General features: G+C 45.0%; 1 protein-coding gene across 2 annotated transcripts in view; it reads right to left on the bottom strand.

The window, feature by feature from the left end:
* The window catches only part of GRAMD4 (GRAM domain containing 4), a 396,610-nt gene that overhangs the window by 383,384 nt on the left and 891 nt on the right, over positions 1–12,335 (bottom strand). The window lies entirely within an intron of this gene.

The raw sequence follows: 12,335 nt of genomic DNA, 5'->3' as shown, positions 1-12,335 counted from the left end.
TCTTATAAACAGTAAACTGCCAAAGTAGAATATACCGAGCACATCTAGGACAACCTGTTATCAAATCTTCCCAAACTGTGGAGTGTATTTCACTAGTTGTACATGTCTCAGCAGGTGGTGCACTGTAGGGGTGTGATGGACAGCCACCAAAACCTTGTAGTAACAGCTGTGTTGTTGCAAACTACGGGCTCACTCGCTGTTATGAGGAAGGCAGCATCTTGAGAACAATCTATAAACCTCACCGGAGCTTACAGCGTGACATCACACCGCCACATCCGAGGTTTGGGTGGCGGCGTTTTTGATGTTTCAGCAACTTTTTACCTGGATTTTATCTGGCTTAATTGCAGTTTACTTGTGCACTCTTGCTGCTGTTGGTTATTAAAAATACTACACTATATAGCACTTGTTTTATTAGCTATGGTGTACTGAGAACAATGAGTGGAGTAGTGCCCCTAGGAGGATTGAAGAGTATCAAGGATTTCCTGGATGTCGGTCTGTAGTTGCTACACTAAGTTTATTTGCTGCTCACTCACCTGGCAGCCAGCCCCGATGGTGAGTGTGCATTGCATGTGGGTTAAGGCTGGTGTTTTGCATGACACTTTTTCAGTGTGGCACTTGTTTCACAGGTGGAATTTCAGCTTTTAAACAGTGATACACTATATGTGCTTTCCTTTTTTGTGGATGTTCCAGTTGAAAGGAGGACACTTGAATCATTGGATTTGTTGGAGGAGATGGAGTCTTTTCCCAGTGTTTTTGACCCTACATGCCTTGAGTAGCTCAAATTTCTGCCGAGTTATAAATTCAGCTAAATGGAACAGATGAGGATCATTAACTTTTAAAAACTTCATCACTATTATTTTTTATGAATTAAATGAACACTGATGTATTCACAATATTTAGGGTTGAGTATATTTCCTTTTATCTGATAACAGCTATTTGCCACACAGCCTAGTACACACGCAACAATTATCGGCCGACCAGTCGTCCGTTTGTCCAGAGTTGTGTTTTGTTGGTTGGAATGTGCCTAGACTGCACTGGACTTGTCGACCGACAAAATTCTACTTCAGAAGTGATGTCATGTGTTGGTTTGCTTTCTTTGTGTTCTTTCTTCTCTGAGCATGCCCAGTCTTGCTCATAAGATTTTTCCCTGTCGAAATCTGTACTGACAGCACGAAAATCGGCCGTGTTTTGACGGAGGACAAAAATTTTATAGCCTGCACACCAGATTTTTTTCAGCCGAAAAGTCGGAGTCGGTTGTCGGAAGCATCATACTAACAAGCCGAAAATCGGCAGATCGGTCGTCGGACGAAAAATTCCCTGCCGAATTTCGACGCGTGTGTACGAGGCTTAAGTAAGGTGTGTAGCGGTAACCATTTTGATTTGTTTTAAAGGTTAGGTTCGCCTTGGGGAACATGTTTCATGTTCCACCCATTTTTTAAGTGGCACACAGATGGGGCCATAAATGTTATCTAAGCTGCGCAGATGCGGCTTAGATAACATTACCGCTGACAGGCAGGGGTGACATTTATGACAGAAAAGACCTCTATAGTCTCTTCGGTTATAAAAATGAAAAAAAACTCCTGCCTGTCAGCGGATTTAAAAACACAAATACTTTACTACCACTTTAAAGAAAAAGTTCACCTTTGGGAACATGTTACATGTTCTACCTGTTTTTAGGGTGGAACATGTAACATGTTCCCAATGCTGGAGCCACGGCCTCCCTTCCTGTGACAGAAGTACAAGCAGAAGTTCCCATACTAGATTTCACTTTTTCAATCAGCACGACCATGGGGGGCACCAGCCCACACAGCTCTGTGTATAAATGAACTACAAGTCTTGACATCCTTTGCAGGTGTAGGCTCGTGATCCCCCAATGAACTGCCACGGTGCTTTGGAGCGACGTGGTAGTTAATGGATTCTTCTCGTCAGTGTATCTGCTTGCCTTTACAAGATGTACGAGCACACAGATACACTGACCAATCTCCAGGAGGCCTTCATGGCACCAACGATCTGCTAATCAAGCAAAAAAGGAAGAAGAAAGAAATGTACATTGTTTGCAAAAAAATGTGCATTTTTTTTTTTTATCATTATTTAGGTGAACTTATCCTTTAAGAGCCGGTCCACACTGCTGCGACTTGTCAGGCTAACAAGTCGCACTCCCTCGCGGTCCATTGACCGATACAGGACCTGTTCTAATAGGAGCGACACAAGTCGCTCCGACTTAGAAAAAGGGTCCTGTACTACTTCAGGGTGACCTCGGAGCGACTTGCATAGACTTCCATTATGTGAAGTCCCTGCAAGTCGCTCCGAAGTCGTGGTGCATGGTAATGCACAAGTCGCCCCCGAAGTAGTAAGGAGTCGTGTCGCCTTAGTGTGAACCGACTCCAAATGTAACGTTTGGTCCTCTAAGCATTTGGTCAAGAAACTTTGCTGTTAAAAATCACAGACTACCAAAGTAAACCTTTAGATTTGGATTTGGTAACTCTGCTCTATGACGAGTTCAACACAGTTCTTTGGTTAATGAGCCCAACCATACGCCAAAAAAAAAAAAAAAAAAAAATGCACAACTTATGATTAACAGCTGTGACAATTTGATTAATAATTTCATGTGTTTCTTATTTTTTACTGTCCTACCTTCATTAATTATTGTTCCAGAACTGAACAGCTAATGAGAACAAAGAGGTTATTACTCCTCTTCAGAAGGGCACATTGAGCAAGGGCACTCAGGCATCACACAATAATAATGACAGAGCATACGGAGGCTGGAGTAGACAAACTAATAGGGCATTCATTTAGGCGTCTATGGTCACAATTCTAAATCCAATATTCAGTTTTCACACTGCATTTCAGTGATTTCTGGCCTACTCCTTTTACCCAGAAAAATCTAGAAGTTTGTAAACGTATTCTATTTACATCCCCATATATTTACCTCCTGGAATTTTGTGCAATGTATTTACTATGACCTGTTGATAGGCACTGCTGTGTCACAGATTTCAGATCCTGCCTTCTGAAATACAGAGGAGCTGAGAGGAGGCGTTTCAGCAAGGAAGTGTCAGTACAGCAATACTGCTTTCAGACAGCAAGGGATATGTAGTCCAAAGAAATTGAAAGTAAACAGCTGAGGAGAAGCTGCAAAGCATGCAGGGAATCCAGGAAGTAGTAGAAAGATGGCCAGTAGACAGGCAGAACTCACAACATGAAAGGAAATTTAAAATAGAAGTTCAGCCTAAAACCAGCCACTCACCTGTCCCACGATCCAGCGGTGTACTCACCCCAGCCATTTTCATCCTGTGTCTTTCCTCAGCAGCGCCAGCATCTTTAATACGGGCACCCGCCTGTGGCCGCTTGCAGCTTCACAAATGGGTGCCCACTGCATATGCGCGAGCGGCGCAGCATTCTATGATTGGCTCCGAAGTCTTCTGGGACCTGTCATTTGTGCAGGGGGAGAACTTCCACTTCTGATCACCTAAGTCGACCAGAATGGAAGTGGGAGTGGGTACCTGTCAAAAATCGGGTACCCACTACACCCGCTCCTAAAATCTCTGTTTCACAAACAGGAGCCGGAGAGGAGGCCTTAAAGCGGAACTTTCCCTTTTGGGTGGAGCTCCACTTTAAATTAAAGACAATGCTGGATCTAGAAACAGCTCAGCTGCAGTACTAGTATCACTAATACAAAAGATAAGGGTGGGAAGTAGCACACATTTATTGATAATGTTTGATTTGTGAGCACAGTTCATATTGAGGCTGGAGTAGTTGTAGAATTAGGACACAGGTGATGATCATGAAAAGCAGATCACACTTAAGAATGCTGGATCTAGGTAAACAGCTTAGTATGGGGCTGGAGTATTCATAATACTAACACAGGTGATGAAAGAAAGCAGATCGCTTATTAACCGCTTGCCGACCGCCGCACGAACATATACTGCGGCGGTCAGCCCCTCACAGGCAGAGTGACGTATCGGTTCGTCACTAGCCTGGGAGGGTCTTGGGAGCGAGCGAGCGCGCGCTCCCGCGCGGTCATGGACCCCCCCGCGCGTGTGACCGGCGGACCCGATGTCCGCTGGTCACTCGGCGATCGGCGGGGGAGAGGGAGAAAGGCAGGAAGCTTGTGTAAACAAGCTGCCTGTCAGTTTCTCCCTGTGTAGAAACACTTATCATACGGTTCTACTATGTAGAACCGTTGATCAGTGTAACTACACCTCAAGCCACAGCCAATCACAGTTAGAATCACGCCCCTAGGGACACACACAGCCCCTCCCTCTCAAATAAAGTTAACCCCTTCACTGCCAGTGTATTTTTACAGTAACAGTGCATATATATATATATATAGCACTGATTACTGTAGAAATGTCACTGGTAACCCCAAAAGTGTCAAAAATGTCAGTCAAGGGTCCGATCTGTCCGCCGCAATGTCGCAGTACCACATATAAAAAAAAAAAAAAAAAAAAAAAAAAATCGCAGATCGCCGCCATTACGCGTTAAAAAAAAAAACAACAAAAATGACAAAAATCTTTCCCTTTGTTAGTAAACGCGATAACTTTTGCGCAAACCAATCAAAATACGCTTTTTGCGATTTTTTTTTACCAAACATATGTAGCATAAAACAAATTGGCCCAAAAATTTTAAAAAAATTTTGATTTTTACTTTTTTTTTTGGGGGGAATTTCATATAAAAAAAAAATGTGAAAAATATTGTTATTTTTGCAAAATTGACACTCTTTTTTGTTTATAGCGCGTGATCAAAAAAAAAAAAAAAAAAAAAAAAAAAAAAAAAAAAAAAAAAAAAAAAAATCGCACAGGTGATCAAATACCGCCAAAAGAAAGCTCTGTTTGTGGGAAAAAAAGGACGTCAAATTCGTTTAGGTACAGCGTCGCACGACCGCGCAATTGTCCGTTAAAGTCACGCAGTGCCGAATCGCAAAATACCCCCTGGTCGGAATGGGGGTAAATTCTTCCGGGGCTTAAGTGGTTAATGAAGCTGGATCTGGAGGCATAGCTAATATACTGAGGCTGGAGTAGTCATAGTATGAGAATACAGGTGATGATGGGAAACAGATCACACAATAATATCGCTGGGTCTGGGAGTACAGCTGATATTAAAGCTGGAGTATTATAAGTAATAGAACACAGGTGATGACGAGAAGCGAATTCCAATAATATTAATGCTGGATCTGGGAGCACAGCTCATAGTGAGGATGGAGTATTTATAGTACCAGGAGACAAGTGATGTAAAGCAGATCACACTTAATAACAATGCTGGATCTGGACAAACAGCTCAGTGTGGGACTGGATTAGTCCTAGTACTAAAACAAGTGAGGTGATGGGACATAAATCATACAATAAAAATGCTGGATCTGGGAGCACAACTCCCATTAAGACTGGAGTAGTAATAGTACTAGAACACAGGTGATGATGGGAAGCAGAAGCCACAACAATGCACAACTCATACCAAGGCTGGAGTAGTCCTAGTACTAGAACACAGGTGATGGGAATCTGATCACACTTAATAACAATGCAGGATTTAGGCTTCTTTCACACGGTCCGCCTCTGCAGGCGGATCTGTGTTGCTCAGCGGGGATCGATCCGCGATCCCCGCTGAGCCGGGCGGATGACAGCTCCGTCTACGCTTGCAGAGCGGAGAGGGAGGTGTCTCAGCATCCGCTGCCCTCTATGGGGGATCGGAGGAGAGCGGACCGCCTGTCCGCTCTCATCAGATCCGATCCGATTACTGAACGGATGGAAAAATAGGGTTTCCATCCGTCCAGATTTCAGCACAGGATCGGATGCGGATGGCAGCGGGTGTCAGCGGAGGTGACCTCCGCTGACACCCGCTGCCCCATAGAGCTGCATGGAGGATCCGATCAGATCCGCCTAAAAAACTGACAGGCGGATCTGATCGGACCGCCCGTGTGAAAGAGCCCTAATGCCCCATACACACCTGCAGATTATCTGCAGACTTTTGTCTGCAGACTAACCAAAACCATATAATATGAGGTCAAACCTAAACACTTTCAATTTGTATGCAATCCGGCAGGCCCTTGCACTACATAGAAAAGGTAAGTCTGCAGACAAAAGTCTGCACGTGTGTATGGGGCTTTAGACATACAACTTAGTGTGGGGCTGGAGTAGTCCTAGTACACAGGTGATAGGAAGCAGATCATACATACAATAACAATGCTGGATCTGGGAGTACAGCAGAGTGTGGGGTTGGAGTAGCCATAGTAGTAGAACACAGGTAAAAGGAAACAGAACAAACTTATTAAAGCAGATTTTCACTGCATCTGAGCACCAAAAACACTATTTGATTAAATTGTTAATATTTAAAGCAAACTCTCCCATCCATGTCCCTATACTTTATTCTGTTGAGAGATCACTTAAAAAAAACACCTCCCAGCATTTCTGGCCCTGGCCATCTTCAAAAAGGGCAGATGATTCATGTAGCATTTACTTCCTGAAATCCACCTGCCCTTAGCTCAACCAAGCAAGCTGGAGAGAGCGCTTAGCTGTGAAAACCCACTCTCCTCCCCTCCTGAAGACTCCTGGGATATACGACATCATTTTGCCTAGGCAAGAAACCAGTTAACCACTTCAATACCGTGCACTTTCACCCCCTTCCTGCCCAGGCCAATTTTCCCCTTTTAGCGCTGTTGCATTTTGAATGACAATTGCGCGGTCATGCAACACTGTACCTACACCAAATGTATGTCATTTTCCCCCCACAAATAAAGCTTTCTTTTGGTGGTATTTGATCACCTCTGGGTTTTTTCCTTTTTGCTAAACAAATAAAAAAAGACCGAAAAGTTTAAAAAAAAAAAAAAAGTTTTTTGTTTAGGTTATACAATTTTGTAAATAAATACGTTTTTTCCTGCACTGATGAGACTGCACGGACAGGCACTGATAGGCGGCACTGATATGCAGCATTGGTGGGCACTAATAGGCGGCACTGCTGGGCACTGATAGGCGGCATTGATGGGCACTGATAGGTGGCACTGATGGGCGCTAATTGGCATTGATAGGCAGCACTGGTGGGCAATAATGGGCACTGGTGGGCGACACTGATAGATGGCAATGATGGGCACTGGTGGGCGACACTGATAGGGAGGGCAATTGGGGGCTCCCTGAGCCCTGATTGCTATCCCTGGTGGCCATAGTGGGCATCCCTGGGGTCATAGGTGGGCATCCCTGGTGGTTCTAGTGGCACCCCCCCCCCCCCCCCGAGGGTCTGCACTGGTAATCAATGATCTGATTACCAGTGCCGACCCCCCCCCCCCCCCGTCAGGGGAGCTGCCGATCGGCGCTCCTTTACTCGTGCCTGTCAGGCACGAACTAAGGAAAGCTAATCAACGGCTCTTCCTGTTAACTATGTGACCAGCCGTGATTGGACACGGCTGGTCACATGGTAAAGAGCCTATGTCAGTAGGCTTTTTACCGAGATCGGAGATGCAGGGAGTCAGACTGACACCTCGCATCACTGATCGCCGCTCTGCCGTCCCACATTCCCGCCGTCATTTGCCTATAGGGCGTGCGGGAAGTGGTTAATAACTGAAGAAATGTCAAATCATTTTTTTCTAAATAAGTAAATATGATATACTTTCCTATCCATTTACTAATGCTAGCAGCATGAGGATTAAAAATAAATTAAGTAGATTGGGAGAGTGAAGTTCCACTTTAATAACAATGCTGGATGTGGGAGTAGTCCTAGTACTGGAACACAGGCGATGGGTAGCAGAAGACACAACAAAGCTGGATCTGTACACACAGCTTAGTGTGGGGTTGAAGTAGTACTTCAACACAGGTGATTGGAAGCAGCAACACACATTAATAACTATGCTGGCTGTGTGAGAACCGCTGAGTGTGGGGTTGGTTTAGGTCCAAGTAGTATAACACAGGTGATGTGAGGTAGATGATACAATGACAATGCTGGATGTGGAGTACAGCCGAGTGTGGGGTTGGAGTAGTGCTAGTAATAGAACACAGGTGATGGGAAGTAGATGATACAATAACAAAGCTGGATTTAGACATAAGCGTGTGTGGGGTTCGAGTAGTCCAAGTAGTAGGACACAGGTGACGGGAAGTAGAAGGTACAATGCTGGATCTGTGTGTATACATAGTGGATGTGTGGGGTTGGAGTAGTCCCAGTAGTAGGACACAGGTGATGGGAAGTAGAAGGTACAATGCTGGATCTGTGTGTATACATAGGGGATGTGTAGGGTTGGAGTAGTCCCAGTAGTAGGACACAGGTGATGGGAAGTAGAAGGTACAATGCTGGATCTGTGTGTATATATAGGAGATGTGTAGGGTTGGAGTAGTCCCAGTAGTAGGACACAGGTGATGGGAAGTAGAAGGTACAATGAGTATACATAGGGGATGTGTAGGGTTGGAGTAGTCCCAGTAGTAGGACACAGGTGATGGGAAGTAGAAGGTGCAATGCTGGATCTGTGTGTATATATAAGGGATGTGTAGGGTTGGAGTAGTCCCAGTAAGAGGACACAGGTGATGGGAAGTAGAAGGTACAATGCTGGATCTGTGTGTATATATAGGGGATGTGTAGGGTTGGAGTAGTCCCAGTAGTAGGACACAGGTGATGGGAAGTAGAAGGTACAATGCTGGATCTGTGTGTATACATAGGGGATCTGTAGGGTTGGAGTAGTCCTAGTAGTACGTGATGGGAAGTAGAAGGTACAATGCTGGATCTGTGTGTATATATAGGGGATGTGTAGGGTTGGAGTAGTCCCAGTAGTAGGACACAGGTGATGGGAAGTAGAAGGCACAATGCTGGATCTGTGTGTATACATAGGGGATCTGTAGGGTTGGAGTAGTCCTAGTAGTACGTGATGGGAAGTAGAAGGTACAATGCTGGATCTGGACATATAGGGGTGTGTGGGGTTGGAGTAGTCCTAGTAGTAGAAGATACAATGCTGGATCTGTGTGTATACATAGTGGATGTGTAGGGTTGGAGTATTCCTAGTAAGAGGACACAGGTGATGGGAAGTAGAAGGTACAATGCTGGATCTGGACATATAGGTGTGTGGGGTTGGAGTAGTCCTAGTAGTAGGATACAGGTGATGTGAAGTAGAAGTTACAATGCTGGATCTGTGTGTATATATATATGTATATATATATATATATATATATATATAAAGGGATGTATAGGGTTGGAGTAGTCCCAGTAGTAGGACACAGGTGATGGGAAGTAGAAGGTACAATGCTGGATCTGTGTGTATATATAGGAGATGTGTAGGGTTGGAGAAGTCCCAGTAGTAGGACACAGGTGACGGGAAGTAGAAGGTACAATGCTGGATCTGTAGGGTTGGAGTAGTCCTTGGTAGTAGGTGATGGGAAGTAGAAGGTACAATGCTGGATCTGTGTGTATATATAGGGATGTATAGGGTTGGAGTAGTCCCAGTAAGAGGACACAGGTGATGGGAAGTAGAAGGTACAATGAGTATACATAGGGGATGTGTAGGGTTGGAGTAGTCCTAGTAGTAGGACACAGGTGATGGGAAGTAGAAGGTACAATGAGTATATATAGGAGATGTGTAGGGTTGGAGAAGTCCCAGTAAGAGGACACAGGTGATGGGAAGTAGAAGGTACAATGCTGGATCTGTGTGTATATATAGGGGATGTGTGGGGTTGGAGAAGTCCCAGTAGTAGGACACAGGTGACGGGAAGTAGAAGGTACAATGCTGGATCTGTGTGTATATATAGGGATGTATAGGGTTGGAGTAGTCCCAGTAGTAGGACACAGGTGATGGGAAGTAGAAGGTACAATGAGTATACATAGGGGATGTGTAGGGTTGGAGTAGTCCCAGTAAGAGGACACAGGTGACGGGAAGTAGAAGGTACAATGCTGGATCTGTAGGGTTGGAGTAGTTCCAGTAGTAGGACACAGGTGATGGGAAGTAGAAGGTACAATGAGTATACATAGGGGATGTGTAGGGTTGGAGTAGTCCCAGTAAGAGGACACAGGTGATGGGAAGTAGAAGGTACAATGAGTATACATAGGGGATGTGTAGGGTTGGAGTAGTCCCAGTAAGAGGACACAGGTGATGTGAAGTAGAAGGTACAATGCTGGATCTGTGTGTATATATAAAGGGATGTATAGGGTTGGAGTAGTCCCAGTAGTAGGACACAGGTGATGGGAAGTAGAAGGTACAATGCTGGATCTGTGTGTATATATAGGAGATGTGTAGGGTTGGAGAAGTCCCAGTAGTAGGACACAGGTGATGGGAAGTAGAAGGTACAATGCTGGATCTGTGTGTATATATAGGAGATGTGTAGGGTTGGAGAAGTCCCAGTAGTAGGACACAGGTGACGGGAAGTAGAAGGTACAATGCTGGATCTGTAGGGTTGGAGTAGTCCTTAGTAGTAGGTGATGGGAAGTAGAAGGTACAATGCTGGATCTGTGTGTATATATAGGGATGTATAGGGTTGGAGTAGTCCCAGTAAGAGGACACAGGTGATGGGAAGTAGAAGGTACAATGAGTATACATAGGGGATGTGTAGGGTTGGAGTAGTCCTAGTAGTAGGACACAGGTGATGGGAAGTAGAAGGTACAATGAGTATATATAGGAGATGTGTAGGGTTGGAGAAGTCCCAGTAAGAGGACACAGGTGATGGGAAGTAGAAGGTACAATGAGTATACATATGGGATGTGTAGGGTTGGAGTAGTCCCAGTAAGAGGACACAGGTGATGGGAAGTAGAAGGTACAATGCTGGATCTGTGTGTATATATAGGGGATGTGTGGGGTTGGAGAAGTCCCAGTAGTAGGACACAGGTGACGGGAAGTAGAAGGTACAATGCTGGATCTGTGTGTATATATAGGGATGTATAGGGTTGGAGTAGTCCCAGTAGTAGGACACAGGTGATGGGAAGTAGAAGGTACAATGAGTATACATAGGGGATGTGTAGGGTTGGAGTAGTCCCAGTAAGAGGACACAGGTGACGGGAAGTAGAAGGTACAATGCTGGATCTGTAGGGTTGGAGTAGTTCCAGTAGTAGGACACAGGTGATGGGAAGTAGAAGGTACAATGAGTATACATAGGGGATGTGTAGGGTTGGAGTAGTCCCAGTAAGAGGACACAGGTGATGGGAAGTAGAAGGTACAATGAGTATACATAGGGGATGTGTAGGGTTGGAGTAGTCCCAGTAAGAGGACACAGGTGATGTGAAGTAGAAGGTACAATGCTGGATCTGTGTGTATATATAAAGGGATGTATAGGGTTGGAGTAGTCCCAGTAGTAGGACACAGGTGATGGGAAGTAGAAGGTACAATGCTGGATCTGTGTGTTTATATAGGAGATGTGTAGGGTTGGAGAAGTCCCAGTAGTAGGACACAGGTGACGGGAAGTAGAAGGTACAATGCTGGATCTGTAGGGTTGGAGTAGTCCTTAGTAGTAGGTGATGGGAAGTAGAAGGTACAATGCTGGATCTGTGTGTGTATATAGGGATGTATAGGGTTGGAGTAGTCCCAGTAAGAGGACACAGGTGATGGGAAGTAGAAGGTACAATGAGTATACATAGGGGATGTGTAGGGTTGGAGTAGTCCTAGTAGTAGGACACAGGTGACGGGAAGTAGAAGGTACAATGCTGGATCTGTAGGGTTGGAGTAGTCCTTAGTAGCAGGTGATGGGAAGTAGAAGGTACAATGCTGGATCTGTAGGTATATATAGGAGATGTGTAGGGTTGGAGAAGTCCCAGTAGTAGGACACAGGTGATGGGAAGTAGAAGGTACAATGCTGGATCTGTGTGTATATATAGGAGATGTGCAGGGTTGGAGAAGTCCCAGTAGTAGGACACAGGTGACGGGAAGTAGAAGGTACAATGCTGGATCTGTAGGGTTGGAGTAGTCCTTAGTAGCAGGTGATGGGAAGTAGAAGGTACAATGAGTATACATATGGGATGTGTAGGGTTGGAGTAGTCCCAGTAGTAGGACACAGGTGATGGGAAGTAGAAGGTACAATGCTGGATCTGTGTGTGTATATAGGGATCTGTAGGGTTGGAGTAGTCCTTAGTAGCAGGTGATGGGAAGTAGAAGGTACAATGAGTATACATATGGGATGTGTAGGGTTGGAGTAGTCCCAGTAGTAGGACACAGGTGATGGGAAGTAGAAGGTACAATGCTGGATCTGTGTGTGTATATAGGAGATGTGCAGGGTTGGAGAAGTCCCAGTAGTAGGACACAGGTGATGGGAAGTAGAATGTGCAATGCTGGATCTGTGTGTATATATATATATATAGGGATGTATAGGGTTGGAGTAGTCCCAGTAAGAGGACACAGGTGATGGGAAGTAGAAGGTACAATGAGTATACATAGGGGATGTGTAGGGTTGGAG

The sequence above is a fragment of the Pelophylax lessonae genome, assembly GCF_965119305.1.
Source record: "Pelophylax lessonae genome assembly, chromosome: 4".
In the NCBI taxonomy this organism is placed as follows: domain Eukaryota; kingdom Metazoa; phylum Chordata; class Amphibia; order Anura; family Ranidae; genus Pelophylax; species Pelophylax lessonae.
This window is presented reverse-complemented; position numbering and strand designations above follow the sequence as displayed.